The sequence below is a fragment of the Coptis chinensis genome, chromosome 4 (genome assembly GCF_015680905.1).
Source record: "Coptis chinensis isolate HL-2020 chromosome 4, ASM1568090v1, whole genome shotgun sequence".
Classification (NCBI taxonomy): Eukaryota; Viridiplantae; Streptophyta; class Magnoliopsida; order Ranunculales; family Ranunculaceae; genus Coptis; species Coptis chinensis.
This window is the reverse complement of record NC_141459.1, coordinates 101,214,699-101,225,748: the sequence shown is the minus strand read 5'-3', so window position 1 is coordinate 101,225,748 and position 11,050 is coordinate 101,214,699.

The window sequence follows — 11,050 nt, the reverse complement described above, 5'->3', positions numbered from 1 at the left end:
CACGCATAAGCCCGAAGCATATCCTCTATGATTTGGATGACTCTTTCCGATTGCCCATCGGTCTGCGGATGAAATGTTTGATCTTGAATTTCAGTTTGGTCCCCAATTCCTTTGAAGACTTCTCCAAAATGAACCGGTAAATTGAGTACCTCTATCTGAAATTATAGAGAGTGGTGCCCCATGCAACCTCGATTACATCGACACGTAGATCCTACTTAGCTTTTCAGTGAGGGTAAGTAGTTTTAACAGTATGAAATGGGCGGACTTGGTCGATCTATCAACAATGACCCATATAGAATCCATTCCCTCATCGGTCCTCGGTAACCGGATACAAAATCCATGGTTATATTCTCCCACTTCCATTCGGAATCTCCGGAGGTTTAAGAAGACCGGGTGGTCTATGGTGTTCAAACTTTCACTGTTGGCATGTGGCACACTTCTTAACATATTCATGATAATGTCGCTTCATGCCCGCCACCAAAACGGCGGCGTAGATCTCGTACATTTTGGTACCACCGGGATGAATGGTATACTTCGATCTATGGGCTTCCTTCAAGATATTATTCAAAGAGTGATCAAAAGGTACCCAAATTCTTCCTCTGAATCTGATGCTTCCGTCTCCGGATTTTTCCCAATCAACATCCTCAGCATTATTCACATATCCTTGGTACCTAGGTCCATCCCTCGAGGTATTCTGAGCATTCACAATCTCTTGAACCAAGGTGTTTTCTGCCGTCACTGTCATCTGTGCTAAATAACAGCATTTATGAGGATCTCCACTTCCATTTCCCGTGATTTCAAAACCATAAGAAGCAGCAGACTCCAGCAATTGCCACTCCTTCATCATCATCTGAGCACAGACATGTTCTCGCTTCCTACTCAATGCATCGGCAACTACATTTGCTTTACCCGGATGGTATTGCAATGTGAAGGTATAGTCCTCCATGTACTCAACCCATCTCCTCTGCCTCATATTCAAATCTTTTTCTGAGAACAAGTACTTGAGACTCTTGTGATCAGAGAATATCTCAAACTTCTCACCATACACATAATGCCTCCATATCTTTAGAGCATGAATGATCGCCGCTAACTCCAAGTCATGAGTAGGATAATTCTTCTCATGGGCATTCAATTGTCTAGACGCATACGCTATCACTTGGCCTTCTTGCATTAAGACACATCCTAACCCGGTGTTAGAGGCATCAGTATAAATCACATAGCTCTTCTCCGGATCTGGAATAGTCAAAACTGGCGCTGTTACCAATCGCGTCTTTAGCTCTTGGAAAGCTTTCTCACATGCTTCGTCCATTCAAACTTCACATCATACGTGTCAATCTAGTTAAGGACGGACGCCTATGCTAGAGAATCCTTCTACAAAGCGGCGGTAATAACCGCGCCAATCCCAAGAAACTCCTGATTTCCATCGCTGACGTCGGTCTCGGCCAATTATTCACTGCCTCTATCTTTGAACGATCAACTTTGATTCCATTCTCCGATACAACATGCCCTAAGAACCTCATTTCATTCAACCAGAACTCACACTTGCTTGAACTTGGCATAAAGTCGATGATCAACTAATGTTTGGAAGACAATCCTCAAGTGTTCCTTATGTTCAGCCCTAGTCTTGGAATAAATCAAAATGTCATCTATGAATACGATAACAAATTGATCTAAGTATTTCCACATCACTCGGTGCATGAGATCCATAAATGCATTTGGAGCATTGGTCAATCAAATGGTAACACCAAAAACTCAAAATGCCCTAGCGGGTGTTCGAAAGTCATCTTACGTATATCTTCTTTCTCGAATTCTCATCGATGGTAGCACGTTCGAGATCTATCTTCGAGAAATACTTGGCACCCCTTTAAGCGATCAAATAAGTCATTGATCCTAGGCAACGGATATTTGTTCTTGATAGTCATATTATTCAGCTTCCGATAATCCACACATAGCCGAAAAGACCCATCTTTCTTCTTCACAAATAACACCGGTGCTCCCCAAGGTGACTGGCTTTCCCTTATAAACCCCAATCTTTTCAATTCATCTAATTGGGACTTGAGTTCTCTCATTTCGAGAGGAGCCATTCGATAAGGAATCATCGAAATAGGCGACGTTCCCGGCATTGCTAAGCTAGTATTAACGCTTAATGGAATGTAAATACTACTTAGGGTTTTATCGGGTTCCGACTAAAACTTATGAAACACGTCGTGACGAGTCTCCCCTTCTGGCTCCCAGGGACGGATCTAATAGTGGACGCCTCGATACCACGTTTTACTGTCGCCTCGAGACCCAACACACATCCGAGGGGCGTGGAATGAATCTCGAGGCGGACACCTATCCCGATTCTACCGAAATTTCGTGAGCGAGTTTCCTTTGTTTGATCGACGTTAAGTAAACCCTAAAAACCTGTCATAACTTTGTCATAAACCCGGACATCTTATAATTCCTTCCAACAACCATACATACATCCAACAACCATATATACTACACTTAACTCTAAACTACTACGGGGATATGACGATATAACTACAAAACAAGGAGAACCGTTACCAAATACGATTATTACATCAAAATGACCTAGCTCTCTATATATACAACAAAAGAAACTAGTCTCTTTCTATACAACCAAAGGAAAAGAGCTAGGCTCATTATATACAGCAAAAGAATAACCTAGGTCCTCTCTATACAGTCCAAATATAACCTTGACTCTGCCTCTCGTCAAGCATAAGGGAATCCTCCCAAATCACCATACCCGTCATCACTAGGGTTAGGGAAACCCTCCTCCGCAACTGGCTCGTCTGAAATGTTAAGTAGGATGAGCAAACAACTATGCCCAGTAGAAACACACATAGCCAATAAATAGACTACTTATAGAAAACATTTAAAACATGCAGGGTTCTATAATAGTATTCAAATATTGTGATTATGTATATATACATCACTAACTAGCAGAAATCATCTCGACATGCTTCATTGATATTCAAAATAGAGTTTTCACAATCATCATACAACTATTGTGGCACGTGATCCTATTAGAATGGTGAGAAGGGTATTTTCGACCCGATCCGCAGGCAATCTCGGTTCAATACTTCCCGGTGTGAACCATGCACCGTTGTTTTCGATTTTACCGGCAGGAAATGAAATTGTTGTGTTCGACACACACAAAATCCCCAAAGCTTTTAGGGCTCGGTGGGCCCTGTGACTACGACCCCATACGGGCTGTCACCTAACTACGGTGGTCAACCGTTCGGACGACCGCGGTAGACCTTTCGGGATCGACACACATCCAGGTGGACTAAACTCTCACTCTCGGCGCGTCTAAACCTCATCGAGGTAACATGTAACCCCACTCAAGCTAATCACCATACGGTGACACTACAAGCATGGTTATCTAGAAAAGTAGAAAAGGAATTCCCGGACTACATCCAGTGATGCATCCCTTTAAAGGTGGCCCACCACCTCGAAAGGTGTACACCACAGTTGGAATCCTAGAGCGAACTGCCGTCTCCGGAAATGCGACAACAGTTCCTTCTTTATAGGAATTCACAGTTCCTTTTCTAAATCTCCTCGTGATAAACATAGTAATATATATATATATATATATACTAGTATTACCGATTATTTTCAAATACTCTAGTTACATATCTAGTTTTTCTTTTAAAACTGTTGATTATATAGGTGTGAGTTCCTGGATTTCCCGAAATCGAGCAGAACAACCTATGACTCCCAAACGGGCGGTCATAGTAAATAACAAACCGATGATTCCCAAACGGCGAATCATCGTAAATAACACGACCATCCCGGGACCAATCCAGAACTTCGCACCTAGTTACAAACAACCGGGTAATCCTTACCCGCATTACAAAATCCATCTCTCTGTCTCCTTACTGAGACAAGAGACGCGAACCTTTCCCCAAAACCAGTTTTTCACTTTTAACCAGAAAACAATCCCTCGCTACCCCCGATTTTACAGAAAACCATTTCACGCGAAAGCTATCCATATACTTAATTCATATCGAGGAAAACTACAATGCAAAAACATGAATATCATATATACATGCATGGTTGATACGCAAACTATTTCTTAACATTTTAAACAACTCAAATCATGCATGAAAATAAGCAGACTATATATTGGTATGTAGGTTCCTACCTTAGCAAGCTCCGTTCTCCTCAAGCCCACTTAACCGAATCGAGCCCGCTTAACCGAATCCCCTCGTATTTACTCCTACACATCATATATATATACGTCGACCATTAGAAGTTATCAAACGAACGAGAATTCTTATATACGAACGTCGAAAAGAATCTCGACGCTAAGTATTTGGTTTCGGGTAAATTTTTATCTAACTACCGTTAACAGAGCTACAGGGCCATTTCGCCTTTGTTACTCGACGATCTCTGACTATTTCAGCCATGGCCCCTCATATATCGGCCTTAATCCTATCGCGTCCAATAACGATTAAGATTTTTCTCGACCACAACAACAACAAATTCCACTATTCCATTCACATTAAATTTCTCATAATATTTATCGTTGTCTTCCTTATCAATCGTTCCTTACTTAATCAAATCCTAACCAAGTTTAACTAACATAACTTCTTTTAAATTAAAGTGAATATAGCAATTCTTACGAAGTCGTCCATAGCAACAATCGCTCCTAGCTCGGTGGCTCCACCAAAATTGCAGCTCTCCTTCTCCAAACCGAACTCACGACATCAAACACCCCTATTCAATTAATTCCCTCCATATACTCCTATCAAGTCGAAATCAAGTTTACACTATCGATTGAGAGGAACTACTCACCTGTCGCCATGATTTTCTTCGGCAGATGCTCGAATGCACTAGCTACTCAACCGCTCTTGCCCGAAATACCACACCCCGTTCGATATCTCCATCAATACATCACAATCTATCACCATCGAAGTTTAAACTAGTTGTTTGAAACCATTAAACCCACCCGGCAGCGTAATGGACGACGAAATCCAAGAATTTTCGGCTAAACCATCTGTTTCACTCCACTCCATTTCGTCCCATCGCTATTGCCGACCTTCAACACCCCCAATACACTCAATTAAAATCGAGATATCGATTCCATCAACAATTTAAATCAAATCAAGACATATATCTTAAATCGCACTCACCTCTTTCTGCGATTCGTGAAATTCCAAGAGTTCTTGCATCTCCACACTTTCGAATTCACGATTTCTAAGGTTTGGATGTTTAAATTGTTGGTTTGAATCTGAATTTGGGGAAGAAGGGAGTTTCTCTCTCCTAGGGTTTTGAAAAAAAATTAAAAAAGAAGGAAGAAGGTGCGTTTTTTTTTGGATTTTGAGTTTAGTTTTTTCTTTGTTGGATTTAGCGATTTTCGTTATTTTGGTTTCACGATTTCGTGGTTTCTATTTCGGCCGATATATTTGGGCCCAAGCCCAATATATCCTAATTAGCCTTAACGTCCTACTTAGACTCCTAACCCCCACTAATTCGACTTAGCGTCTTGATTATTTTTCGGCCCATCCCGCTAAATTTAGTCTTCTATATTCTATCTCACCGCAGGCTATAGCAATGACCCACTTCAGTGTAAGCCGTTAACTTCGTGCTACCAAGACGCTAAAGAAACCGCTTAACCGGCATTTTTTTGTCAAATTTTCGCCTATGGTCGCTTACCTAACGTGACTTATGAGTCGGAGTCAAGTTTCGGTAAGTTACGTACCTTTGAAATATAAACCCGACGACCAAATTACATAACAACCCTGGATTTGATATGAAATTTACAAAAATACCCTTAATACTAATTCAGGACTTTACAATATGTGAGTAGAGGTTTCAAGCATTTAATTTAATGGGATGTTTGGTTTTTAAAATTCTTATGTTGGACTAGGTTTTGAATTGTCCAATTTACTTGTTTAATTTGGTAGTTCCATCTTTGCAATAGTTGATGATCCTTGGTGATGTATCAAGATGATGAGTTAATGAAATGGTGTTGTAGAAATATTGTAGTATGTTAGTGGTGTGATGATGTTTATTGAGCAGTCGGGATATTGGAATTTGAATTTGTTTCTCCAATGGAGGTGTTTGTTCACCCGCCATACTTTGAAAGTTCACGTAGTTGGAATTCAATGTTCTTTCTATTTTTATATTTCATTGAGTTTGGAAACCAAAAAAAATAATATTTCTAAAAAGTTAAAAAATCATTTGCCACGAAAAAAAAAAAAAACCATGTAAACAAACGCTGGCAAAACTGGCAAATTTTATAATTTCCCACTATGAATTTTTGCAAACAAACACTGGCAAACTAAAATTTTCCCACTACAAATTAGCCTGGCAAAACTCTAGTGGGAAAATGCTGGCAAATCTAATATTTTCCCACTAGAGGTTTGCCACTAAACAAACACACCCTTAGTTCAACGGATCAAGAACATGATGTTGTGGTTGATTATAGTGCTTTTCATAATAATTGCTTGAAATCTATTGCAGTTGGTTTTCCATTTAAACCTAGAACATTACCTCCTCATATATAGGAAAGCCAGGAATCAAGGTTTATCTCCAAAGTCCAAATAGGATGGCCTATTACAAGTTACAAGTACTATTTTTTTTCGTTTCTTTTATGTTTTAATGTGCCTAAAGCCAAAAACAATTTAGTATGTTAATTGCTAAGTAGTGGCATCTTTAAGTTGAAGTAGTGAAGTACCAACTTAAGTGAGATTATCTTTAGTGAGTTTAACCTTCTAAATTTATTATTGTAAAATAGTTCAAAACTCGAAATTAAGGCAGAGAAAACTCAATCATAGAGTAGACTGTGGTAGATCACTAGATCATACTTTGCAAACATAAAAGCGTAGAGTAACACCAAACTGTGTGGTTTTTAAGCTGTTTTTTCCCATGGACGTTGACCCAAGAGACCAATTCCTTCAGAAATAATTTCTTAACTTGCTAGGAAAAAGTGCTCTCATCAAATGTCACAAAATTTAACTAATGTTACATCTGGGAAAAAACAAAATTTAACTAATTCGCAACAAAATCAACTAACATTTAACAAAATGATTTATCCTTCAATTTATCTGATATCTTTGAAACATGGATGATGTCTTAAAATAATTTCAGTGATATGCAAAATTTGAGACAATTTCTTAATTGGGCAAGGAAATATTTGTTATCTGGGCCCAATTGAGCCCATAAACTCGTTAAACAGACCTAGTAACCAAGTTCAATTGGAATTCTGACGTACACAAAGTATTTATTCCAAGAGTAAGTTTATGAGAATCTGAATTAGTTTAATATAAACATCTAAAAAGAAAATGTGGCTAGGAGAAGATCCATAATTTAATTGTGATTTTTCAGATTGGTAAGGTATGTGACATTCTTAGTTTCTTATACTGACTTCAGCCCTGTTTTCACTTGGCATAAAGCCATAAACCCCTATAAAATTTTGATGGGCTTTAAGCCCAACTCACCGAGTTCAAGACCGATCTCGAACCAAATTTCACGTATTTGCGTTGGCGCTAATCTATAAGGTCGTAAGGCTGTCAATGGGTCGGGCCAGGCCCAAAAACCGATTGAATCGAACCAATAAGATAGAGACTTAGAACTTAAATGTTGTCGAGATAAGACTATTGGGCGATTATAGACATACTCCGTCCGACGATAACGGTCCGACCGAAAACTAAAGGTTATTTTTTAGTTTTTCAAATAAGTATTATTAAATTTGTAACTACTATTATACATAAAATGTTAAGAGGCTTAATGGATTAGTGTTGTAGCCACATATAAGGCTTTTGGGTTCGAAGTCTTACTACATCGGACCCGGACTTGGACCTTCTAAATATAAATATAATTTGGATGGGACTTGGACATAAATGAGTCTGTTTCAAGTCCGCCCGTTGGATGACCCTAAATAGGAGCCACAACTAATGAGTAAGTTGTGAACCGGGTAAATTGCCAAACCACAAAAGTGAACAAAATCGTGTACTAATCTGCTCGTCTCTTTCCTTTCTCTTTCTAGTTTTAAGCATCCTACCATCATTTGACTTGTGCTTAAACTCCATGGAAACTTCCTACATACTCACTCTCTCTTCTCTCCCACACCTTATCTTACATAGTTACTTTCTTCCATTTATTTCTCTTTTTAGAATCTTTTTAAAAGATGCACAAGTTATTTTGTTGGATTTCTCTAAATGCATCAAAATTTTCAAATGAGTGGTTTTTCCTTAATAAAACTTTGTATTATTTGCAAATTGCAATCCTTTTTCTTTGCCTAAAAATTCTTTCTACTCTATTTTTTTTTTTTGGCTTATTGTAATATCAAATTCTAAATATGACATTTTTTTAGTTAATGGGTATTATTTCTCTGTAAAAAATTTCTTGAATTTCTTTTGCAATAATTGTGATTTGCATTTAAATATTTTGTATTGTATTGACCTTATTGGTAAATGAATTGTTAGAGATTTTTTTATTTTATTTTATTTTCTGTACAGTCTAACCAAACAATGAAAAAAAATACAACCAAACATCCTTACACACCATTCATATTTCGGTTAGTTACATACATGCTTGTGTCACTCTAGATTGTGTTGGGTCACCTAAACTAGGTTGGCTACTACAAATATTTCTACTGCCAAACAGAGTCTCAAAAGAACCGGAAACTGGTTAGAATAGTGAATAGAGAGTATTGTCTCCCCCATTCAACTCTCCACCAATCCCAACTGAAATTTCTACACTCTAAGTCCACCATTAACTCATCCCATTAATCCACCATCTTAAACATGCTACTCTCATTTTACATTTTCAAGACCAATTACAATAAACTCTCGGGTCTCAAGCACTCTCATTATCTCATTCTCCACCATTAATCTCCACCAAAAATAAAACAAAGCAAGTAAGTTTATTGCCACCACCACCAAACTTCACAGCAACTCTTCTATTTACAATTTGCTTTTCTATCTCTCTTCTCTTAGTTTTAATTCATATAAGAGAAAGGCTAAACAGGTTGGCAACATGTTAACTTTATATAGTTGGGGGTGCCTAACACAAATTATGTTTTTTAGGTCAATGGAAAACTTGTAATAAATTTTTTTTCGGGTCCACCCAACACAAAATTGAAGGTGCCCATAGCGAGTACCATCTATAAATACATCCATCATTTTAAAGTCTTTCTTCTTCTCCCTCCAGAACACTAAAGCTCAAATTCTCAACAACTTCAACAATCAACACTATTGATTTTGGGTAGATCCTATTTTTAGAGAACACGTTTTTCTTCTTCATTCAACCTTTGCTAATTTTTCACATAGATCTCTTATCTCCTACTTCATTCTTTTTCTTCTTCTTCTCCGATCCATCATCCTCGTTTTTTTTTTCTTCATTCTTCTTCTCCTTCTTCTTTTCATTTTAATTGTTTGAATATGATTTCAATGGATCTAACAATTTGATTTAACCAGGTTACGAGAATTTCACAACAAAAAAATGGCTAGTGAGGTTTGAAACTTTGAATCTAAAATATAGATTTGTTTAGTTTGTTTGGTTGATATGTTAACTAGTTTAAATTTGTTTTGTCTGTTTAGGGATCAGAATGTGGAGAAGAAGTATTTGTTGAAGGAAGAGGAGATATGACTAGTACGGAAACCAAAATAATGGAGAATTTTGTCCAATTCAATAGACTTGTTATCGAAATCAATGATGTAACTCGAGTTTTTGTGGAAAACAATCTTCCAATACCACGTCGGTTAACACATACAGGCTAATACTGTTGACGAAACAAAGAAATTGTTTCTCTGAATGAGTTTTTGGATTTGTTAAAAACTAAAATTGGGTATTTGAAAGTAGGTAATTGATTAATTTGAATTTAAAGATTGGGGGTGTTTGGATACTATTTATTTATTGTCAATAAACATTTATTAGTGAAAAAAACATTTTTTTAAAAAACAAACATGTTTGGTCTCTATTTTTGTAAAAAGTAGTTTTTCACCCAAAAAACATTTATTGGTAAAAAAAAACATGTTTTATGATAAATAACAAAAACTTGTTTTTAAGTGTAAAACAATTTTTCTTCTCACTTTCTCATCTAGCTCAAGAAGGCATATGGATTGCCCATTAGTAAAAAAATATCGAGATATGCTAAGATATTTGAAAAAATATCATGAAATTTACTAGTTTAATAAAATAGCTTTTAAAAAAACATCTCAACCAAACATGTTTATTTAAAAATTGTTTTTAGATCCAAACACCCACTTAAAAGCTATTTTATTATATTCTAAAACAATTTTAAATAAACATGTTTGGTTGATTTTTTTAATTTCTTAAAAGTTATTTTATCAAACTAGTAAATTTTGTGATATTTATCGAAATATATCGGCATTTATCACTAATGGGCAATCGATATGCCTTTCTAGCTCGATGAGAAAGTGAGAAGAAAAAATTGTTTTTAAACTTGAAAAACAAGTTTTTGTTATTTATCATAAAACATGTTTTTTGGACCAATAAATGTTTTTTGGGTGAAAAACTACTTTTTACAAAAATAGAGACCAAACATGTTTATTTTTTCAAAAAATATTTTTTTAGTAATAAATGTTTATTGACAATAATAAATAGGATCCAAACACCCCTTATAGTTTTGGTATTTGTTGTGTTTTTGGTAAAGCTTGTTTGGGAAAGGTAATTGTGCATAAATACTTTTGGAAATGCAAACATTTCAGAATATCGATTAATAAATTTTGTTTCGGTAGTTTGGAGGTTTCGGTATTTTGTATATATTAACATTCTTTTTAAGTGCTTATAAACTCATCAACATTCTTTCCGCGTACCATGGCCTTTGATGTGTTATGGAGTTGATGACATTTAACTTCTCTATGCAGGTTTGGCTCTTTTTTGTTCTCAAGCCAATTTCGGACCAGAAAACGGGCTCATAGGACAAAATTGCGTTTTAATTTCGCTTTTAGTTTGGTTACACAAATAATTAAGGCTCCAAGACAAACCGGGTTTACCACTGTAGAAAGACAATATTACCTTTATTTAACTTTTTATCAGTTAAATCAAAATCAAAATATTGTGGCTATTG